Here is a 19,475-nt window from a genome sequence, read left to right as displayed (position 1 = left end):
CTGGCCTACTAGACAAAAATGAAAGAAAACAACAATATAAAAAACAGAACTAACTAGCCAGATTTCTACAAAAAGGGCCTGATCTTGGATGAAGACAACATTGAATGAAGAGGCTGTGACTCTGGTGCAGAGTACAGGTTACCTATGCCAATATACCACATACTCATTCAAGGGCTAAAAAATGTATCATTTCAAACATGAAATGTCCTGTCATCAATCAGTATTTTTCCTAAAATTATTCCAGATGCTCTAGGTAAATCATTCACATAGGGCCACTTCTTTCAAGGAAAATCAAGAGAAACCCTTGTGGGCTGAGAAGCTGAAGACCACTCCAGTCAGTTCACTTCTACAGTAATTAAAACCGTTTTCTATTTTTCCTTCTATCCCTTCAATGCCCCTTAAGGGAGGCCTACAGATCCTCCTTTGATACATAAGAAAATGTTCTCAAACTACCTAACTATACCATCTTGCAAGATTTGTTTTACCAAATTTTGATGGCCTTTCTGAGTTTGTCAGTGTGAACCACTATTATGAACAATCGGATATTAACTGCCCCTCACCAGACGTAGCTGGCAACATCAAGTGCAGCAAATATTCATTAAGTTTTCACTTACTAAGGTGCTTAAACACCGTAGGTGCCATGTCAGTAGCAGATCTTTTGATTTCTTTTTATTTCCCATAAGGGTCCTGTTCAAGGTCAAACATACATGTAAGTGTGAGCAGCTAGTCACTATCGCATGACTTGGAGGATGATAATAGAGGCCTCCTTTGCCCTTAAATACCTCTTGTGCCAGCCTGTCAAAGTGGATGAATTTAAGGAAGAGAAGTTTGATCATAGGGAATTAGCAGGGTTATTAAGGAAGTTAACAGATACTTATTGAACACGCCTGATGGGCCCAACACAATAGAAGGCCCTGCCCACCCGACCCAGCATAAGCACCAGAGTTGACCAGTAACATTAAGATTGAAATGTAGGGCCGAGCACAGTGGCTTATGCCTGTAATCCCAGCACTTTAGGAGGCCCAGGCAGGTGGATTCCTTGAGCCCAGGGGTTTGAGCCCAGCCTGGGCAACATGGCAAAACCTCAACTCTACAAAAAAATACAAAAATTAGCCAAGTGTGGAGGTGAACACCTGTGGTCCCAGCTACTTGGGAGACTGAGGTGGGATGATGGCTTAAGCAAGGCAGGTCGAGGTTGCAGTAAGCCATGTTTGTACCACTGTATTCCAGTCTAGATGACAGAGTAAGACTATGCCTCAAAAAAAAAAAAAAAAAAAAAAAAAAAAAAAAAAAAAAAAAAAAAGATTGAAATGTAGTGTTTTTTTTTCAGGCTTCCAAGATTGAATCAGGAAGTGAAGCTCTGGAGAGACCAATATCAAGTTCTGAAATTGAAGCAGTAATTAAAAAAAAAAAATCTACCGACCAAAAAAGCCCCAGACCAGATGTATTCACAGCCAAATTCTACCAGATGTACAAGAAAGAGCTGGTACCAATTCTATTGGAACTAGTCAAAAAATCAAGGAGGAGGGACTCCTCCCTAACTCATTCTATGAAGCCAGCATCACCTTGATAACAAAATCTGGTAAAGATGCAACAAAAAAAGAAAACTACAGGCCAATATCCCTGATGAACATAGACACAAAAGTCCTCAACAAAATACCAGCAAATCGAATCCAGCAGCACATCAAAAAGTTAACTCCCCATGATCGCGTAGGCTTCACTTCTGGAATGCAAGGCTGGTTCAACATATGCAAATCAGTAAATGTGATTCACAACATAAACAGAATTAAAAACAAAAACCATATGATCATCTCAATAGATATGGAAAAAGCTTTCAATACAATCCAACATTCTTTCATGATAAAAATCAAGAAGCTAGGCATTGAAGGAACATATCTCAAAATAATAAGAGCCATCTAAGATAAACCTACAGCCAACATTATACTGAATGGGCAAAACCTGGAAGCATTCCCCTTGAGAACTGGAGCAAGACAAGGATGCCCACTCTCACCACTCCTATTTGACATAGTACTGGAAATCTTTGCCACAGTAATTAGGCAAGAGAAAGAAGATAATAAATAGGAAAAGAAAAAGTCAAACTATCTTTCTTTGTGGATGGTATGAATCTATACTTAGAAAATCCTATAAACTTGGCCAGGTACAGTGGCTAATGCCTGTAATCCCAGTATATTGGGAGGCTGAGTCTGGCAGATCACTTGAGGCCAGGAGTTTGAGAATGGCCTGGCCAACATGGCAAAACCCTGTCTCTACTAAAAATACAAAAATTAGCTGGGCATGGTGGTACACACTTCCCAGCTACTTGGGAGGTTGAGGCATGGGAATTGCTTGAACCCAGGAGGCAGAGGTTGCAGTGAGCTGAGATTGTGCCATTGCACTCCAGCCTGGATGACAGAGCAAGACTGTCTGAAAAAAAGAAAAAAAGAAAAAAAAAGCTAAGAGCCAAATCAAGAACACAATCCCATTTACAACAGCTGCAAAACACAAAACAAAACAAAAAATCTAGGAATATATCTAACCAAGGAGGTGAAAGATCTCTTCAAGGAGAACTACAAAATACTGCTGAAAGAAATTACAAATGACACAACCGAATGGAAAACATTCTATGCTCACAGATTGGAAGAATCAGTATTATTAAAATGGCCGTTCTTCCTAAAACAATCTACAAATTCAACACTATTCCTATCAAACTACCAATGTCATTTCCCACAGACCTAGAAAAAACCTATTCTAAAATTCACATGGAACCAAACAAGAGCTGGAATAGTCAAAGCAATCCTAAGCATAAAGAACAAAACCAGAGGTATCACATTACCCAACTTCAGACTATAAGATTACAGTAACCAAAACAGCATAGTACTGGTACAAAAACAGACAGACTAGTGGAACAGAATAAACCCAGAATTAATGCCACACACCAGCAGCCATCTGATCTTTGACAAAATTGACAAAAAATAAGCAATGGGGAAAGGACTCCCTACTCAGTAAATGGTGCTGGGATAGCTGGCTAGCCATATGCAGAAAAATAAAACTGGGGCCGGGTGCAGTGGCTCACGTCTGTAATCCCAGCACTTTGGGAGGTTGAGGTGGGCAGATTATGAGGTCAGGAGATCGAGATCATCCTGGCTAACACAATGAAATCTCGTCTATACTAAAAATACAAAAAATTAGCTAGGCATGCTGGCGGGTGCCTGTTGTCCCAGCTACTTGGGAGGCCTCCCAAGTGTGAACGCGGGAGGTAGAGGTTGCAGTGAGCCAAGATCGCACCACTGCGCTCCAGCCTGGGCAACAGAGTGAGACTCCGTCTCAAAAATAAATAAATAAATAAATAAATAAATAAATAAAATAGAACTGGACTTCTACCTTTCACCATATACAAAAATTAACCAAGATGGATTAAATATTTAAATGTAAGATTTCAAACTATAAGAATCCTAGAAGAAAACCTAGGAAACACCATTCAGGAACACCTTGGGAAAGAATTTATGACTTAGTTCTCAAAAGCAATTGCAACAAAAACAAAAATTGACAAGTGGGACCTAATTAAGCTAAAGAGTTTCTGCACAGCAAAAGAACTATCAACAAAGTAAACAGACAGCCTACAGAATGGGAGAAGAAAATGTTGGTAAACTATGCATGCAACTAAGGTCTAATATCCAGAATTTATGAGAAACAATTAAACAAGCAAAAAACAATAACCCAAATAAAAAATGAGCAAAAGACAGGAACAGACACTTCTCAAAAAAAGACATACAAGCAGCCAACAAACATGAAAAAAAAAAAAAAGGTTTAATCAGTTGGGTGCAGTGGCTCATGCCTGTAATACCAGCACTTTGGGAGGCCAAGGTGGGTGGATCACTTGACAAGGTCAGGAGTTCAAGACCAGTCTGGCCAATATGGTGAAACCGCATCTCTACTAAATATACTAAAATCAGCCGGACATGGTGGCACACGCCTGTAGTCCCCACTACTTGGGAGACTGGGGCAGGAGAATAGCTTGAACCAGGGAGGCGGAGGTTACAGGGAGCTGAGATTGTGCCATTTCACTCCAGCCTGGGCATTGCAGCAAGACACTGTCTCAAAGAATAAATAATTTAAAAAAGGTTTAATTATCAGAGAAATGCAAATCAAAACCACGATGTGATACCATCTCCCACCAGTCAGAATAGCTATTACCAAAATGTCCAAAAACAACAAATGTTGGCAAGGCTGCAGAAAAAAGGGAATGCTTAGGAACTATTGGTGGGAATATAAATTAGTCCAGTCACAGTGGAAAGCAGTTTGGAGATTTCTCAAAGAACTTGAAACAGAACGGCCATTCAACCCAGCAGTCCTCTTACTGGATATATAGCCAAAAGAAAATATATCTTTCTACCAAAAAGACACATGCACTCATGTTCCTCACAGCACTATTCACAATAGCAAAGACATGGAATCACCCTAGGTACCCATCAGTGGGGAACTGGTTAAAGAAAATGTGGTACATATTCCCCATGGAATACTATACAGTCATAAAAAAGAATGAAATCATGTCCTTTGCAACAACATGGATGCAGCTGGAGGCCATTATCCTCAGCGAATTCATGAAGAAACAGAAAAACAAATACCATATGTTCTCATAAGTGGGAGCTAAACAATGGGTACTCATGGACATAAAGATGAGGACTACCAGAGAGGGGAGGGAGGATAGCAAGGACTGAAAAACTAACTATTGGGTACTACGCTCACTATCTGGGTGATGAGAACAATTGTATCCAAAACTTCAGTATCATGCAATATATTTAGGTAACAAACTTGGACATGTACCTCCTAAACAGCTGAAATTACTTAAAAAATTAAAACGTAGTTTTTCAATCATTTAAATATCAAATTTATTTTCAATAACATCTCGTTTATTTTTAATAAAATGTAATACATTTTAAAATATTTACATTGTTCATGCAAGGGGCAGCAGGGTGTTGTGGAATGAAGGGCCCCAGAGCAAGTCTTCCGTCTCCTTTCCCAGCTGCCTTTCTTAGCATGCTGCAATTCAGTCCCTCTCAACCAAAAGTGGCTCCCCAAATTGCTGAGCTTGTTGGCTGGGCTCTGTGCTAGATGGTGTGAATACGAAGACACAGTCCCACTCCCATGCAACTCATAGATAATTAATTAGGAAACAAGTGCAGCAGCTGGAAATTGGTACAGGAAACCAGGGAGCTCCAAAGAGAGGAAACTAACCCAGCACTGGGGCAGGCGGTGGGCAAGCGAGGAGGCAATGGCCCTGGGCTGGGTCTTCAGGGATGTGAAGGCTTTAAGCTGGTGAGGAGGCACTGCATGCAGATACCAGGGCATGGGCAGGGCTACAAGGCACCCAACCACTTGTGTGTGCAGGAAACAGAGTTTGTGACACTCAGGGAATCATGAGTAAGGCAGAGAGTGGTGACAGGTGAGCTAGAGAGGTGGACAAGTGACCCATCCTGGGGGTAATGGCATTGCAGCCAATGAAGACCCATGGAGGGGTAATCTCATTTGGCTTTCACTATAGGAAAATGTGTTCATTGGAAATACTTCACAAGGTAGAGATGGTGATAAAGAAGAAGATGAGAAGTACTAAAAAAAAATCCCCAATTTAGAGATAACCACTGTTACATTTGATGTGCAATCCTTTGCACAAATATATATGTGTGCATGTTTGCATGTAATCTATTCATATGAATATACACATTTACATATACTAACAAAAATATTTTTCTTCAAAAATAAAATGATTTAAAATGTGGCATATATACTATGGAATATTATTCAGCCTTAAAAAATGAAGGAAATTATGACACATACTACAACATGGATGAATCATGAGGACATTACGCTAGGTGAAATAAGCCAGCCACAAAAAGACAAATACTATACCTTATGATTCCACTTACATGAGGTATCTAGAGAAATTAAATTCATAGAGAAAAGTAGAACAATGTTTGCCAGGGGCTAGGGGTAGGAGGATATGGGGAGTTGTTTAATGGGTATAGAGTTTCAGTTCTATAAGATGAAAGAAGTTCTGGAGATTGCATGTATAGCAATGTTAAAATACTTAGGACTACTTAAAAATAGTGAAGGTGGTCAATTCTGTTATGTGGATTCTACCACAAGTAAGGATTAACCATGTAAGTAAATAAAATTTAAAAAGTAAATCACTTAACAAAGCTCTTTAAACTTTTTCACTTCTTTTTGTACTCGTCTCTTTATTGGAGATATATACAACTCCGTCAATATTTTAGATGACTGCATAGTATTCTATTGTAGAGATCTACCTTAATTTATTTAACCCAGGAGAATTATTTTTTAGAATGGAAGAAACTTGCAAATGCTTGTCTGATGGGAAGGAGCTAGCAAAGAGCAGACAGAGGTACAGGACCACAGAAGAGAGGAATATAATAATAGAGCAAAAGCCCCGGACCCAAAGGAGGTGAGAGGAGATGGTATTAGAGGTTCAGGTGAGGCACTAGTCTTAAACACAAAGAAAAATGGATATCATATCCTCTGAGGAAAGGAGGCTGATATGGTTTATTTCTGTGTCCCCACCCAAATCTCATCTAGAATTGTAATCCCCATAATCCTCATGTGTTGGGGGAGGGGCCTGGTGGGAGGTGATTAGATCAATAGTGCAGTTCCCCCATGCTGTTCTCATGGTAGTGAGTTCTCACAATATCTGATGGTTTTATATGTGTTTAACAGTTCCACCTTCACATGCTCTCTCTCATGAACTCTCTCTCTCTTCACCTGCCGCCATATAAGACGTGCCTGCTTCCCCTTCTGCCATGATTTTAAGTTTACTGAGGCCTCCCCAGTCACGCAGAACTATGAGTCAAAGAAATCTCTTTCCTTGATAAATTACCCACTGTTGGGCAGTTCTTTATAGCCTGTGAAAACAGAGATACAGATGGATCTATAAGAAAGAGTTTGGGCAGCTGAGGGAAGTCAAGAGACTAGATGTCTCAATGAAAAAAGAGATGGAGGAAGTAGGGTATGAAAGAGCTGGAAGGGCCGGGCGCGGTGGCTCAAGCCTGTAATCCCAGCACTTTGGGAGGCCGAGACGGGCGGATCACGAGGTCAGGAGATCGAGACCATCCTGGCTAACACGGTGAAACCCCGTCTCTACTAAAAACTACAAAAAACTAGCCGGGCGAGGTGGCGGGAGCCTGTAGTCCCAGCTACTCGGGAGGCTGAGACAGGAGAATGGCGTGAACCCGGGAGGCGGAGCTTGCAGTGAGCTGAGATCCGGCCACAGCACTCCAGCCTGGGTGACAGAGCGAGACTCCGTCTCAAAAAAAAAAAAAAGAAAGAGCTGGAAGGATGCACAGTTATGTCCAAAGGATGCACAGTGATGTTCAGAGAATGGGATAGTGGGGTTAAGATTTCTGAGGTGAAAAAAATAGCAGCCAGACAAGAGTTGGGTGGAGGGTTGAGAGTGCGTAGGTATGGTTTAGTGGGGGTGAAGATGCTAAGAAGGTCCAATGGAGTTTGAGGCTGAATTCATCGGTCAGACCGTCTAGGATGATGTCATTGCCATAGGTTACTGCAAGAGCTGGGGGAGAAAGGGAGGTACAGGAAGACATGGAGCCAGATTGTCAGTTCTTTAAGAAATAAACAGGAGTGACTGGGAGCTGAATGAAGAGTTGGGATGAGAAAGGGTGGAAGGGGGTTGCCTCATTCAGCAATGAGACTTAGAGTACATTCTCCAGCAACTCTAAATTCTTTACCATGATTTATTTTCTCCATAGCACATACAGCATACACTACACTATTTATTTTTCTACGGTCTGTCTTCCCCACTATAATATAAAGCTCCCCGAGGACAGAAATGTCCATTTTGTTCAGCGCTCTACCACCAATACCTAGATTATGTCTACACATATCAATGCTTCAGTAAATCATATTTGAATGAATGAATGAATGAGTAAATCGTAAAGGCCAGTTAAAATAAGGACACTCCATGAGGTTTGCTAAAATAGCAGGGACAGTCTTCCTTAGGAAGGAGCTGTCTTATAGTGTTCAGACTTAGAGGCATAGAAAAGTCAGCCACAGCCTCATCCCAGTGTGTATCTGCTTTTTATTTTCTCCTTTTCACGTGACTACTCTTTTTGATCCTAAAAGACTCAGCTTGGGTGTCACCACCTCTGGAAAGCACCACATGATGTCTCTCCCTTTATCTATCCAGGGCGGCTGCCCCTTGTGTTCTCATGGTACCCTAGGATGCCTCTCAATTAGCATGCATACTCCACTGTATGGTAACTGTTTACACGGCGGTCACTCCACTAGACTGAATAAGTGTGGCATATCTTAAACATGCAGTAGGCACTCTGGTATAGTTTGGATATCTGATCCCTCCAAACCTCATGTTGAAATTTGATACCCAATGTTAGTGGTGGGGACTAATGGGAGGGGTTTAGGTAATGGGGGCTGATCCTTCATAAATGTCTTGGTAGCATCCTCACAGTAGTAAGTTTTCACTCTATGAGTTCCCAAGAAAGCTGTCTGTTAAAAAGAGCCTGGCCCCTCCCTCCCTTCTGTCTGGTTGCCTCCTCTCTCAGTATGTGATTTCTGCACACACTAGCTTTCCCACACCCTCCACCATGAGTGGAAACAGCCTGAAGCCCGCACCAGAACTAGATACTGACGCCATGCTTCTTGTACAGCCTGCAGAACTAGGAGCCAAATAAACCTCTTTTCTTTATAAATTACCCAGCCTTGGGTGTTCCTTTATAGCAACACAAAAATGGATTAAAACATGTTCTATAGATGTTTTTGAATATATAAGTGGAAAGCACTGGATGTGTGAGTTGGAAGATCCTACATTTTTCCTTCTTTGAAGCTCACCCCTGTCACACACAAATCTACACTTTGGCCCTACTGAGCAAATGGGTCCTGGTGCTAGAGAAACCAGGTGGGAAAACAGGTCCCCACCACAGCCTTCCTGTTAAGCTAAGCTAGGGGTCCACTGGCCTTCATGTGTCCATTTCCCTGCCCATCTGCTTATACGCATGCCTGTGATGACATGGTGGAATTCTGAAGTACACAGGCTACCTTGCTCACCTGTGATGTTGCCCAGCCAGTAGAGCACAATGAAATCACTTGGGAAGCTTTAAAAAAAAAAGTTTGGTGTCTGAGCTCCCTGACCCACCCAGAGATTCTGATTTAATAGATTTGGGGTGCAGCTGGAATTGTAGAGTTCTTCAGATGATTTTACTGTGCAGCCATGGTTGAGAACCTCTGCCCCCTGCCTCGCTTGCCATCTCTTCCGGGTTTGTGGTGCTGTCCAAGGTAGCACCTCATCAAGAACTTCTTCACTCCAGGGTCTGCCCAGGCCAGCCATGGGCAAAGGTCAATGGTCTGTCTGAAGAACCCAGTGGAAGGGTGCTTCATCTTAGGGCAGCACAAGAAGCCAAATCACATAGTTAACTGGCCTGGAGGAAAGCACACCTTTGTGTTCCATCTGAAACTGCTGTCCAGTAGCCACAGAGGCTATTAAAATTTGAATTAATCAAAATTAAAAATTCAGTCAACAACAGGCAAGCCAGTGTATTGTCACCTTTATGGGCCACATGATCTCTGTTCCAGTTACTCAACTCTTCAGTGTCCATGTAGAGGCAGTCACAGGTAACATGTAAACAATGGGTATGGCTGTGTTCCAATTGGACTTTATTTACAAAATAGCTGACTCCTATCGAAAAACCATCAAATGCCCTAAGACAAAAACATTTACTTAATAAAATTTCTAAACACAAAGAGATAGTGATTTATTTGGAAAGGCAAGGTAAATATGCAACAAGCAAGCAAACTAGAAGCCAGATGAAACCAAAGTAAGCCTTAAGGTACAACATCAGAGTCATGTTAAGTTGGCCTGGACAAACAATATGTCAAGAACTAATATAAAATATTCATAGGCCAAAGTGGAATGGAGTCTCATCCTTCTGTGATGGCTGTGGTTAAGCCAAGACTCTAAAGAAATAAATTGCGTGCCTTCCAAAGGCATTTTCTAACTCTGAGACACTGAACAGGGGAGCAGTTATCATCCAGAACAATCCTCTTTAATTTCTCATGTGATAAAATAAGTTAGAACCTGTGTTATGAACAAGAAACAAGAGTGAAAAAAAAAGTTACTTTGAGCCAGAGACTGTGCTAGGGAATTCACAAATATTGTCCGATAGCTAATAAAAAGCAACATTTCTGAATTGCTACATTTATGGCTCTGTAAATGAACATTGATTTGGGTCAGTGGCTTGATCTTAAAAGATCACGATGTGCCACTATTTGATCATAACTATATCGTTCTGCGAATCAGTTAATGGAGAATTTTCGTCTTTATTTTTATGTGCATACATATACAATGAAAATTTTGTTATAAAATGGCAAGCCACTCCTTTTCATATAAATCAATTTTATGCCACATGTAAGCTGAAATTAAAATGGGGAAACACCAATCAAAATGTCATAGAAAAGATAATCAGCTCCCTCAAGAACAATTCTATTAGCTGCTAAAAATACAGGAGATAAATATGGTTTTTGTGAACACTGTGCTGTCGATGACAAGACTGGAAAATGTTTCAAAATGCCATACTTTTGAAGTCTATGGTATGTGGGAACATACTACCACAAAGGCAGAAAAAAATGTCACCCACAAGTTAATATTCCTGCTACTACATGTAGGTATATTTTAGTTATCAGTGTTTCTATATAAATACACTTTAAGTTTTAGTGCAAACTAGAATTTAGAAATTCCAGGAGATATATTTCCATTAGAAGTTCCAGGATGATTATATTACAGAATTCTAATTTTAATTTGCAAATACTTCAAGTTCAGTAAAAAAAATACTATTTCTATTTGGATTGCATTACAATGGTATCAACATTTCTTAATTAACACTATTCACTCATGAATCAACAGAATGAAAATAACTTGAAAGACTATTTTATCAACCAGCACAGTTTAAAAAATACATAATGTTAATTTTAGCTACATACAGTTTTAATTTATGCTTTAAAACTTCCACTTATTGCCATTTAAATATTTCTTTGGCAGTCAAGTCATCATAAGCGTAAAAAAAGAGTAAGAAATCTACTTTGTTAATAAATAAAATGTTTGATGAATAGTAAAGCTATGCTATTTTTGGAGACATTTATGTTTATATTCAGTTGATTGTCATTATAATTCATTATAATTGCTTCAGAGTTAAATAACATCATTTAAACTGTGGGCTAATTTCCTATACTGCCATAGTTAAGCACAGTGACTTCTTAAGCTTTGTCTACACTTGTCTAAAAGTATTACCCAACTCTCAATGTTTTCTCAAAGGCAGTTCATCTTGCTCCTTTGTATTCCACAGACAGAGTCTGGATCACTGTCCTCAGAGATGGACGATTCATTCTACAGCCTTGAACAAAATCTGAATAGCTTTAGAATTTTTCACATGTTAGACACAGCTTCTGTACTTTTTAAAGAAAAGTAAGCATGATGGCAAGCTGTTGCCTCTTCTAGTCTACCTGACAAAGTTTATGGACTTCAAGTGATCCAATTACATTAAGTTTGACCTTTAAGGAAAACTGAAATCTACTTCCAAAATGAAATTAGTTTTACTTTCTAGATTGCACTGGAGAAAAAATATTTCCAGCCTCAATTTCAAGACTTCTCTTGTCATGTGAAATTCTTAAAACAACATTGTTTTCTATTTATTTTATTAAAACTATGTCACGAGGCACTTGTGGGCAGGAGGTGATTTTGAAAAGACAACTTAGGATGTAGTAAACAGTGGTAGATTTATAAGATGGATGTATCTATTTAGACCATTTGTCCTATTTGTACAAACAAATGTGTGCAGAAGTTAGGAAGTGGTTAGGAGGGAAGGAAGACAGCTCTGGAGACACAATCTGTAGTCAGTCTCTGGGACAATCACATTTCTTTGGGCATACGGCTGCTTTTTCAAGGACATTAACCGTCAGAGACCACAGGCTGGCAGCAGTGAGGTCTCTTCCTGCCTAAATGTGCAAGTGACTCCCCTGTCACCCATCAGGCCTCCTCTTATACAGAAAATAACTGGCATCAGCTTATTTCTGTACTTGTACAATGCTCTACAATTTTTGAACCTCACAGTTTTGTAGGTGTCCATCTATGTATCACTATCACATGGTAAGATGGGAGGTGAGGTGGTTGAATGCTTGGGCCGTCACCAGACTGCCTGGGTTCCTATTCTGCCTTCACTACTTACTGGGATGTAGGTACTGCAGGATAATGGCAATACCTACATCAAAGGACTGTTGTGAGAGACAAAATAACAGATGTAAAGCATTCAGCATGGAGGACTTGGTAAGCACGCAATAATGTTACTCACTGTTAGCTATTATTTTTGTCTTAGGTCAGTGTTTCCTGAAGTGGATCCCAAGCCTAGTTTCATAGGCAATATTTTACATCATGAACCAGTATACACATATACACTTATGTAATAATAATGCAAATAATAAATATGCATATATGCTGCTTATTACATATGGACTGAGTGACGCAGAGTTAGGATTTGAACCTAGGGGTTCAGGGCCCTGTTTTTCTAGTGTTTGTTTGTTGTTTTTTTTTTTTCTTGGAGGAGGGATAACAGGCACACATTACCACGCCTGACAAATATTGTATTTTTAGTAGAGATGGGGTTTTGCCATGTTGGCCAGGCTGGTCTTGAACTCCTGACCTCAAGTGATCCACCTGCCTCAGCCTCCCAAACTGCTGGGATTAAGGCATGAGCCAACGTGCCCAGCCTCTCTAGTGCTCTTAACCACTACTCTCCACTGCCTTGTGGCCTGGTACTTGTTATACATGGAGGAGCCAAAGTTTCATCAAACACTAGTAACCCTCACTAAGAAGGACGCACTGTGACCACTTCTATTACACATTTTATTTCATCAAGAAAAATGCTGATCCTAACCTGTTCAATTGATTTTACAACCCAAACACGTAATTTGAAAAATACTACAGTAAGTGTTGTAAGAAAAATTGTTTTGAAAACACTAACAGCCAGGCATGGTGGCACACACCTATAGTCCCAGCTACTTGGGGGGCTGCTGGGGGACTGAGGTGGGCGGATATCTTGAGGCCAGGAGTTCAAGAATGCAGTGAGATATGATCATATCACAGCACTGTAGCCTGGGCGACAGAGTAAGATTCTGTCTCTCTTTTTTTTTTTTTGAGACAGAGTCTCACTCTGTCGCCCAGGCTGGAGTGCAGTGGTGCGATCTCCGCTCACTGCAAGCTCCGCCCCCCAGGTTCATGCCATTCTCCTGCCTTCGTCTCCCGAGTAGCTGGGACTACAGGCGCCCACCACCACGCGTGGCTAATTTTTTTATATTTTTAGTAGAGATGGGGTTTCACCATGTTCACCAGGATGGTCTCGATCTCCTGACCTTGTGATCCACCCACCTCAGCCTCCCAAAGTGCTGGGATTATAGGCGTGAGCCACCCCACCTGGCCTGACTCTGTCTCTACTAAAAGGGAAAAGAAAAGAACAGAAAACATTAACAATAAAAAGTTAAATAAGTATATGTATCTCATCTCAGAGGCTTTACCATGCTATTGTGCATTGTAAATCTCCAAAATAAATAAATAAAAAAGATTATATGGAGCATTTATTCAAGCACCCCCATCACCCTATGGGATGGACACTAATCTGGGAAATGTTATCACGGGTGTTAATACCTTCAAGACGGAAAATTTGGGGGTTATTTCAATCTATACTTTAATCAGTTAGCACAAACATCGTCAATAAATGTTTAAATAGTTGACTGAGGGAGAGTCCCTTCCAGAGGAGGGGAACCCCCAGGACCCTGAGCCCTGGCCTGGAGAGAAATACCCTAGATACTTATGCTGGGTGAGGGAGCATCACTCACCCAAGAAACATGAGAGGCAGCGTCTTGTAAAACAGTCTAATTAACAACATGTCCCTCTCCATGATCAAAATAATGGTTTTAATCAGAGCAAATTAGTTTAAAAATGGAAACAACATGGTTGATGCTAAATCAAATCCCATTTTTATAATTTTATAATTTTATAATCCCAAAATAATGGTAGGTTATACCTTAAGTGGATTTGGTAATCTCCACAGGCTGGACTTGAGCAAGAGGATCTGGGTTTGAAACCCAAGAGAAAGAAACCAGACAAGAAGGGCTCAACAGAGGCAGAGACTTCAGCTGCTCCTAGAGCCAGGAGTACCCATTTGTCAGACTTTTCACAGGGTCTCTGTGATTGCAATCAAGGGAAGAGCGCGAGAGATGTGCATCACTACCTATGTCCTACCTTTCCCTGAACTCCTCTCCCTTGAAAAATTGAAACATAAAGAAACTGACTCTAAGAATACATGATCTATAATGTGCAAAAGAGCAAATAAGCTCCAGTTCATGAACATTAACATGAGGGGCCAAGCATCTAAACAACTCTGGGTGCTGCTTATTATTAGGGCTAGCAGACATATAGAAATTAAAAAAGAGAAACTGTTTTTAGAGTAGAGTTGAACTTCACCACAAAGTATCTTCTTCAGAGCAAGTGCAAGTGGTTTTTCTTTTCTTCTTCTTCTTCTTTTTTTTTTTTTGATATGGAGTCTAGCTCTGTCGCCCAGGCTGGAGTGCAGTGGCATGATCTTGGCTCACTGCAACCTCCGCCTCCCAGGTCCAAGCGATTCTCCTGTCTCACCCTCCCAAGTAGCTTGGATTACAGGTACCTGCCATCATGCCCAGCTAATTTTTTTTGTATTTTTAGTAGAGACGGGTTTCACTGTATTGGCCAGGCTGGTCTCGAACTCCTGACCTCATGATCCACCCACCTCAGCCTCCCAAAGTGCTGGGATTACAAGCGTGAGACACTGCACGTGGCCTCACAAGTGGTTTTTCATAGCAATAGGATTATGAAGTCAAATCTCAATTCTGGTATTATCAATGCCAACTGCCACTTTTTTTTTTTTCTAATTAAAAGATAATTGCCCTTAAGTGCTATCTCTCTAGGAAACGTGGGGAGAAAATTTAGAACTATACTGCCCAATATGGTAGCCACTAACCCCATGTGGCTATTTAAATTAATTAAGGCTAAATAAAATTTAAAATTCAGTTCCTCAGTTACACTAGCCCACATTTCAGGTGTTCAATAGCCACATGTGGCTCATGGCTATCATACTAGACAGATTATAGAACACGTCCATCAGTGCAGAAAGTTCTTTTGGACAGCACTGATCTGGAACAGGCTGTTTGTAGATGCCAAAAAGGAAAATATTCATTTCTCACTTGGTAAAAGAGCTTCAAGCCCTACCTACCAGAGCTGGTTTGACTCAGAACAGTTTGGGGCTGAATTTGAAGGCTACTGCCAAAGATTTCACGATTATCTCAAAATGTTCCAAATAGCTGATCTAAAAATCTCTTTGCATGATGATTGATTTTCCATTGCCACAAGTTGTCTTTCAAAATCCAAACATACCAGAAAAAAAAAAAAAATCTAAACATACCAGGAAATGATATTTGGTGATAACAATAACTTAAAGTTCCAATAATTTTTGAATAAGTTTGAAAATAGTTAAACAACTATGAAAAGCATAAAGATACATGGCACCATCAGCTCCAGGAGTAAAACTTTATAGTTAAAATAAGTAAGGGCTGTCAGGCCTCTGAGCCCAAGCTAAGCCATCTTATCCCCTGTGACCTGCACGTACACATCCAGATGGCCTGAAGCAACTGAAGAGCCACAAAATAAGTGAAAATAGCCTGAACTGATGACATTCCACCACTGTGACTTGTTTCTGTTCCACCCTAACTGATCAATGTACTTTGCAATCTCCCCCACCCTTAAGAAAGTTCTTTGCACTCCCCCACCCTTAAGAAGGTTCTTTGTAATTCTCTCCACCCTTGAGAATGTACTTTGTGAGATACACCCCCTGCCCACAAAACATTGCTCCTAACTCCACCACCTATCCCAAAACCTGTAAGAACTAATGACAATCCCACCACCCTTTGCTGACTCCTTTTTCGGACTCAGCCTGCCTGCACCCAGGTGAAATAAACACAATGTTGCTCACACAAAGCCTGTTGGTGGACTCTCTTCACAGGGACGTGTGTGACAGGGGCTGGGCATGGTGGCTCATGGCTGTATTCCCAGCACTTTGGGAGGCCAGGGTGGGTGGTTCAATTGAGGTCAGGAATTCAAGACCAGCCTGACCAACATAGTGAAATTCCATCTCTACTAAAAATACAAAAAAAAAAAAAGAAAAACAAACAAAAAAAGTCAGGCATGGTGGCGGACGCCTGTAATCCCAGCTACTTGGGAGACTGAGGCAAGAGAATAGCTTGAACCCGGGAGGCGGAAGTTGCAGTGAGCTGAGATTGTGCCACTGCACTCCAGCCTGGGCGAGAGAGTAAGACTGTCTCAAAAACAAACAAACAAAAAGGTAGGGCACACTTATTACACACCTGTGTCTAGTCCTACTCTTTTCATGAACTTAGATCCGGATTCAATAACACTTGGACAATAACTATAATGTTTTGGGAACTTCAGCATACATCTCATTTGACCCTTACTAGAACCTAATCACACTGTAGTGCTGATTCTGAGCGTTACTGATTCTTCTGTGAAAGCGAATGACTGAGAAGTAACACATTATCTTGTCAGTGTTTGTCTTGCTTAATTGGTTACTGAACTGATCCCAAATGGCCGGATTACAGTGAAACCAAATGGCTGAGATTGCAGGGGCCAGCTAGTTTTTCCTCTCTCATGACTCCAGGCTGCCCTGCTAATCTGACCCACTGTACTAAAGAGGTGTGGGTCACAAGGGAGACAAAGCAGGAAGATAGACAAGAGTGTAAAGCAAAGGGCCTTCCCTCTTGACAACTGCAAAGCAGGTAAAGTGAGCACAAAAACCCCTGCAAGGTCATTGTGAACATGATTGTGGTAGATCTACAACAAAGGCTAAAAATAACGCATTATTGTGTTCATGCAAAAAAAAAAAAAATTACTCCATAGAGCAGATTATCCCCTCACAAAGCAACATGGAAAAGGCATTTGTGAGAAATGCACAAATTAAGCAATTGCTCTGAAGACTTAAATGCCAATTTAAATAATCCAAACAGATTGCATTCAGCTAATGGCAGACTATAATAAACATGCATTAAAGTGTTTTTCAAATACTTTAATATATTTGTGAATGTCATAACATCTATCAACTAGTTATTATTGTTAGCAAAACTTCTTTACCCTTTTATTTACCATGTCCAGTTTGTAAGCTTCCAACTTGGGGGACTTGCAACATTTATTAAATAATGTATAAGGAACGCACCATTAAAATTCCTATGCTTATGCCTTGAAGATTAAACTCACATTTCTAGCTCATTAATAGATGACAGCTATAATTAATCCTGGAAATATGGAGTCTCTAGAACACATACAAGAAAAAGTTTGGGATTTGATACATGAGAGCTGAGACTAAAATTCTTTGATAGGTCACATATATGAGCCTAACAATTTTTCCTTGAATAGGAAACTTTAAGTAGGCCAGTTTAATGACTGCTACGATGGAGTTTATACACCCACACTCAAGTATCCTTTCGATGAACTGCTGACCAGAATGGAGTTAAAGCCCTGCACTATTAAAATGTCTTTGGTTCAAGCAGAGAAAGAAGCAGGAACTGATCCTGCCATTTAGGCTTTGTTATTGTTTTAGATCCAATAACTGTTTGGTTTTATTTTTCAACATGGCATTAGTATATCTGGTTCCCCAATAGGACCTCGCATGTAGGACATCGGAATGGGTTCACTCGGGAAGATGGACTTCCATTCTACCTGAGCTTTGTTCCCACATGCAGTCACAATCCTGGCCCGACCGTGAAAGGCGGTGTGGCCGGAATAAATCTGACCAAAAGGACCAGTGAAATGTTTGGGACATCATAAAGTGCTGCAGGGGTAGGGGTGGAGGAAAGGAATGAGTAGAGAGAAAACGAGTATTAATTTAAAATGGGAAAACCCTCTCATTCTCCATTTGATTCATTTAAGGAGGGGAAAACCACTCAAAGACTCTCTCCAGAACCCAAAGCTAATCACTTTTCATTGCAGCGGATTACCAAAGAGCCTAGGTAACCCACCTACCACAGCCTCCCGCCGAAAAACCAAAAATCCCATTTCTTCCCAAGTATGCACCCAGGAAAGGAAAGAAGACTGTGCATTTAGAGTGGAGGGCGGTACACAGGGCAAAGCAAGTTAGTGCCTCCTTCCCGGATCCCCTGCTTCCCGAGCCAGCCTGACCTGGCTAACGGCAAAGTGCAGGGACCGGGAGGTCAAACTTGGGGTCGCTTCTCACCCGAGTCCACCCGATAACGAGATGATGGGGTGGGGACACCTGTCAAAGGACGGGGCCGGGGCCGGGGCCGCAGCGGGCGAGCGGGCAAGCGGGCTGGAGGCACTGCGGCGGCTGGGACCAAGGCGCGCCGGCTCGGGCGTTCGCAGCGCGCGGGGCAGAGCCGGCACAGACTCCGGGACTCGCCGGCAAGCGTGCGCCCGCGGAGGGCTAGAGCGCGAGGCCCCGCGCCCAGGACGCTATGGGAGGGGGCCGCAGCCGAGCAGGGCCCCGCAGCCGGGCGGACCCAGCCGCCCCAGCCGCGCTGCAGCCCCGGCAGTCCCCGGTCTCCGCCTGCTGGCTGCGCGCGGGGCCGGGCCGGACGCCCCCTGGCTGCGCGACGGGCCCGGGCAGGGGAGGGGGCGCCGCGCCTACCTGCTCTGGTGCGGCGGGGCCGCTATCGCCTCGAGGGGCTGTGACCTGCGGCGGTGGCGAAGGCGGCAGCAGTCGCGGCGGGGAGGGCGCTTCCTTCAGGAAGGGGTGGGATCTGCTCGCCCGCCCGCCCGGCCCCCTCCTGCCGCGCCGGGGCCCGCCCCCGACTTATTCTGGGGTCCCCGCTGCTAGGCCTTCGGGGGAGAGTTGATCCCCTGGGTCTCGGGCTTATGCCATCCCCCGGGGCCCCTAATAGTCACCCGGGGCAGGAGCCGGGTGTGGACAGGCGAGCCGCTTCCTTCCGAAGCCTTTGTGGACGCGTTTGCCTGGCACTCCTCATCCAACAAAAGGAAGGACGGAATCTGGGATCCTCCGCCTGGTGGTTATTTATTCCTGACCTGTTGTAACCTTCTTCGTGGCTCCCTTTCGTCCGCACACCTAGGGTTTTTGCACAAAGCAGCTAAAATTCGTTTTCATGCCCATTGGCTGAATGTAGTTCTCCTCCACTCAGCGCTGTCCCGCGTTTTTTTGTTTGTTTGTTTGTTTTGTTTTTGTTTTACCATCCTGTTGAACAAACACAGAGCCAACTTCTGACCCTGGCAATGAACAGCAGACACTAAAGCCGCCCTCCCAGCGCCAGCTTGCAGCTTTCCTCCCCGGGTCTCGTCTGAGTCCGTCATAAACTATGTTCATCAGCGTTTTGACAGC

At 42.3% G+C, this 19,475-nt stretch overlaps 1 protein-coding gene across 1 annotated transcript in view; it reads right to left on the bottom strand.

Annotated features, from left to right (window-relative positions):
* The window catches only part of TMEM150C (transmembrane protein 150C), an 88,562-nt gene extending 69,563 nt beyond the window's left edge, over nucleotides 1-18,999 (bottom strand). The window contains exon 1 of the mRNA XM_010358929.2: nucleotides 18,771-18,999. The gene's annotated coding sequence lies outside the window, so the exon portion shown is untranslated. The remainder of the gene's footprint in view (nucleotides 1-18,770) is intronic.
* Between the last annotated feature and the right edge of the window lie 476 nt (nucleotides 19,000-19,475).

Source organism: Rhinopithecus roxellana, chromosome 2, assembly GCF_007565055.1.
Source record: "Rhinopithecus roxellana isolate Shanxi Qingling chromosome 2, ASM756505v1, whole genome shotgun sequence".
Taxonomy (NCBI): Eukaryota; Metazoa; Chordata; class Mammalia; order Primates; family Cercopithecidae; genus Rhinopithecus; species Rhinopithecus roxellana.
The sequence above is the reverse complement of the archived record's forward strand: the minus strand, read 5'-3'. Positions and strand labels throughout refer to the sequence as shown.